This window comes from Mus pahari, chromosome 8 (assembly GCF_900095145.1).
Source record: "Mus pahari chromosome 8, PAHARI_EIJ_v1.1, whole genome shotgun sequence".
Lineage (NCBI taxonomy): Eukaryota > Metazoa > Chordata > Mammalia > Rodentia > Muridae > Mus > Mus pahari.
In genome coordinates, this window is record NC_034597.1 from 107,895,573 (window position 1) to 107,901,115 (window position 5,543).

Here is a 5,543-nt window from a genome sequence, read left to right on the forward strand (position 1 = left end):
AAAACAAAAAAAAAAAACAAAAAAAACAAAAAAAACAAACAAAAAACAATTGCCTTCAAGTTCGTAAAGTATTTTAAAGTAATAGCTATTGGAATATAATCCATGTATCATAAACAAGAACCTTTTTTCACTTCATTTTTGGTTTGGGTTTTGTTTTGTTTTAATTGGGGAAGTTTTTGTTTTTTTTTACTTTTTTGAGTCAGGGTCTCATTGTGGGCCTTGTACATCTGACTGGTCACAAACTCAGATCAGCCTTTACCTCTGAGTGCTGTGACTAATTGTGTGGACCATCAGCTCGGGATCAATATGTTTTTAAATGACATTTGGAGAGTGGGGTTCGTTTGGTTGGTTGTTTTTGTTGTTGTTGGTGGTGGTGGGGTTTTTTGTTTGCTTGCTTGCTTGGTTGGTTGGTTTGGTTTTCCAGAGAGGGTTTCTTTGTGTAACAGCACTGGCTGTCCTGAAAATTGCTGTGTAGACCAGGATGGCCTTAGACTCAGAGATCTGCCTGCCTGTGCATCACCACGCCTGGCTACATTTAATTACCTACTACATGTGCATGGGTATGTGTATCCTTCCCTACTAATTTTGGCCTTTAAAGTATACAATTGTTAGTTTAAGATGTTTACAGTTGTACGCCCACTGCCACTGCTGTATTCATGAACCTCTTACCCATGTTAGCCTGCTTTCTGCTGCTCAGTATAAACATCACCACCAAAAGCAACTTGAGAGGAAAGAATTCACTGTGCCTCATAAACTGCAGCCTATTGTAGAGGGTGAGACAAGGCAGGAACAAGCCAGGCAGGACCTTAAAGCAGAAACCAGTGGAAAATGGCTGCTTATTGGCTTGTTCAACTAGCTTTCTGATACAACACTCCCCACCCCCACCCCAGACTTGCCTACAGGCCCACCTGATCTGTGTAGCTCCTTGGGTGAGGTTCAATCTTCCCTGGCAACTATGGGTTTTGAGGAATAGATGATTAAAACTATGGGACACCCTCTCCCCCAAAAAAGCTACATAAGTATCAGCCGTCTTCTACAATCTCACCTCTTCTCCCTCTGCCCCACCCCCAGGCACAAGGCAACCATTCATTTATTTAAACGGATTTTTTTTTTTTCACTCTGGACATTTTGTTCTTGAGCATTTGTATCTGACGTCACTTTGTAAGACAATCTTAAAGTTTAACCATGTTATGTTGCACACATCTGTATTCTATTTCCTTTCATTGCCAAAGACTACCTTGCTGTCTACGTGCACCACATTGGGTTTCCTTGATTCCCAGTTGACAGTCTTCCCTCTGCCACTGTCCTAAGGCTCAAATGTTCCTTGTGCTCCATCAGCAAAGCATAAGGGATCCGAGCCTGGGGATTCCAGGATGAGGGGTTCAATTCCTCCATGTTCTCAGCAACACTTATTTCTGCCTTTTTAACTAAAGCAGCAACTCGGCACGTCTGTAACGGTTAATGCTGTTGAACATTTTCCATGTGTTTATTGTTCATTGGTATATTTCCCTTGAAGGAATATCTATTCAAATGCTTTGCTCACATCATAATTGGGCTGTGTTCTTGTTGAGTGTAAGAAGTCTCTATATGTATGTTTTGAACATAAGTCCCTAAAGGAGAAATGGTTTCCTACCATTCTACGGGTTCTCTTTTCACTCTCGTGGTGGTGGTAAACACTGAGAGACCCGGGTTGTCATTCTACTGGTTGAAGGCTTTACATTGCATGCAGGAAGCCCACATCAATCCCTCAGCACCATACACAAACCATCAGGCTGTATACAAGCCTGTGATCCCTGAATTTAGATCAATTTAAGATTATCCTCGAGCTGGGCGCGGTGGCGCACAACATGTCTCGAAGAACCGGGGGGGGGGGGGGGGGGGGGAAGAATTAGCTCTTAGTCAACCAGTGGTTGCACATGTTTTTAATCCCAGCACTTGGGAGGTAGAGGCAGGCGGATTTCTGAGTTCAAGGCCAGCCTGGTCTACAGAGTGAGTTCCAGGACTATACAGAGAAACACAAAAAACAAACAATTACCTCTTATCACCGTAGGAAACAGCAAGGTCAAAATCTGTGAGAGAACCAGGCCTCTGCAATTCCTTTTTTTTTTTTTTTTTTTTTTTTTTTTTTTACTGATAGCAGCTAATAGTGTGGCCTGGAGCTTGAAATCTGAAAGTTTATAAAAAATGAACAGATCTCATGGCATCAGGAAACTCTGGCCTCCGAAGTGCTGGGATTACTGGAAGAAACCATTCCACCTGGCATCTTGCATCTTTTCTCATGTAGGTGTTTACAGCTCTGATTTCCCTTATGAGCCTGCTGTTGGGGTGTTCTATAAGTGTTGCTGTCTGACAGTTTTATCATTCTCTGGTGTTTTCTAATTTCTCTCATGAGTTATCCTTTAATATAGCTGTCATTGAGAGTTGTACTGCTTAATCTCTACATACATGTCAAGTTCTCAGATTTCTTGTGGTCCTTAAATCTAATCTCAATCTATTATGGTGAAGTTTTTTTTATGTTGCAACCTATTTATCTATTTATTTATTTATTTATAAGATTTATTTATTATTATATGTAAGTACATTGTAGTTGTCTTCAGACACACCAGAAGAAAGCATCAGACCTCATTATGGACGGATGTGAGCCACCATTGCTGGGATTTGAACTCAGGACCTTCAGAAGAGCAGTCGGTGCTCTGAGCCATCTTTCCAGTCCTGCAACCTTTTTTAAAAATGGGATCCATCCTGGATCGTGCTGTATGTGCACCGGGGAAATGTGTACTCACAGCTGTTAGTGGGTGGTGTCCTATGCAAACCTCGTAGGGACCCTGGATTTATAGCCTGTTGTCTCTCTTTTGTCTTCTGTCTATATACCTGACTATCTTATTCATTGCTGAAGGTGGGAACTAACATCTCAAACTGTTCTCACCAAGCTGTCCCATTTCTTACATGTTTCAAGCTTTATTTGGGGCATTTTTAGATTCATGTGTTTAAAACTTCTATGTATGGGCTGGCAAGACAGATCAGCCAGTAAAGGCTCTTGCCTCCAAGTCCCGTAATCTGAGTTGGATCCCGGAGACACACATGGTGGGAGGAAGGAGAGAGCCAATTCCCTGTCCTCTGACTTCACACACCATATGGCACACACGCACCCACATGCACACTTTCATACCCACTCCATGTAGATATGTGTAGATTGTGTTTCTTTCACATATAAGGAAATAACATACTAAAAGTCTTTACCCTGTATCTCTCTGATTGGGTTGACCCTTTTGTAATAGAAGTATCCCATCACTAATGACATGTTGTTGTAAAAAAACGTATGTGATGTATGTCTGTGGGTACAAGGGCTGCCATACACACACACTTAGAGGTCAGAGGACAGTTTTGTGGGAAGGTGGTCTCCTTTTGCCTTCATGTGGCTCCTAAGAATTGAGTTCATTTGAGACAGAAACCCAGATGACCTGAGACTCCAGCTCTTCCAGCTTCAGTGACCCCCACACACAACTCTAGGGAGACTTTTGGTCCTGGCCTCTGCTTGGGTGACATCAGTGCAGTCCCTCAGCCTTCTTTTGGAAACTGTTTGTATGATGTGTCTTTTTCCATTCAGCGTATTTGCGTTCTAAGTAAAAACACTAATCTAAAAAATGAAATCCTTCTGCTAAGTATATTTTTATTTCATGGTTAAAATGTAGCAAGGGGGGCTGGTGAGATGGCTCAGTGGGTAAGAGCACCCATCTGCTCTTCCAAAGGTCCTGAGTTCAAATCCCAGCAACCACATGGTGGCTCACAACCATCCATAACGAGATCTGGTGCCTTCTTCTGGAGTGTCTGAAGACAGCTACAGTGTACTTACATATAATAAATAAATAAATCTTTAAAAAAAAAAAAATGTAGCAAGGGAGACGGTATGTAAAGCCATTTGCCACATTTAAATAAAAACAGTCATCCTCCAGAAAATATTTTTCTTTAGCTTTTGACCAGTACTTGATTTAAAAAAACACACATACTGTGTGTGTGTATGTGTGTGTGTACACACCACAGTAAGTGTGCAGAAGTCAGAGGACAACTTGGAGAGTCAGTTCTTTTTCTTTTTTTTTCTTTTTTTTTTTTTAATAAAGATTTATTTATTTATTATATATGAGTACACTGTAGCTGTCTTCAGACACACCAGAAGAGGGCATCAGATCTCATTACAGATGGTTGTAAGCCACTATGTGGTTGCTGGGATTTGAACTCAGGTCCTCTGGAAGAACAGTCAGTGCTCTTAACCTCTGAGCCATCTCTCCAGCCCAGTCAGTTCTTTTTCTAATGGGAGTCCTGGGGATCAAACTCAGGCCACCAGGCTCAGCTGTAAATTTTTATCTTACAAGATCAGAATTGACTTGTCTTCTAAAGATCTTCAATTTTGTTTATGTCAAGCCAGCAGGGAAAGGAAATTCCGAAGCAAGGAACACCAGTCAGAAAGCGCTGTGCCATGTCTCCAAATCCCTGAGAATCAAGTCAAAAACTGGGAGCGACAGAAAACACTGTACGGTAACTGATTTATATCCCTTTAAGTCAATACCTAGTTTAAATGACCCACAGTGCAACTGTGTTTAGCCACTTATTTTATTCTTTAGCAAAGCACTATCCAATAGAAGTAAAAATACGTATTTTTTACATGTTATTTTTGTTTGTAACTAGCCATACTTTAATAAGTAAAGAGAAACAGCTAAAAATTATGTATATATATATATATAAACATTAGTAGACTTTAACCCAATATACTCTTTCTACATGTTGTTGATATAAAATGTTAATGTCCCAATTGTCTTTAAAATCCTATGCACATTTTGCATTTTTAAGCTAAATGTACATCTCCTTTTGAACTAGACACATTGAGTCATCAGTAGGCACACGCCTTTAATCCTAGCACTTGGGAAGCAGAAGGGGAGGCTCTGTGATTTCAAGCCCACCCAGAGGTAGACAGTGAGACCCACTTAACAACCAAAGGAAGCAGAAACTAATAAAACAGCTAGTATTCCATAGAGCTCTTGATGCACAAACTCATGTTTATTGTTTAATAATCATCCATAAATATTTGTTGTTTTAGTCAAAGCCTCATGTAGCCCAGACTGCTCCCATCTTTATGCAGCCAAGGATGAGCTTGATCTTGACCTCCTGATCACCTCGCTTCCACATCCTGAGTGCTGTGCTCACGCACGCACGAATATTCAGGCTTCCTCTAAGCAGTGCTTCCAAGCCCAGGACCTCATGCATGCTAGGCAAACACTCTACCATGAGCTACATCCCCAAACCCTCCCTGCATACATGCAATGTATAGATTCAGCTCTCAACAGAGTCAAAGGCAGTCCCAGGACAAAGGCACTGGGATAAACTTGAGAGTCAAGAGCCAGCCAAGATTTTTATAACAGAATCTGATTTGTGGAGAAATCTATAGTTTTAGCTACGAATATATATACATACATACATACATATATATATATAGCAAGCCTCTAGGTAATTTGTCTTATTTCACTGTTACCTAGTTAATTAAAAATTGG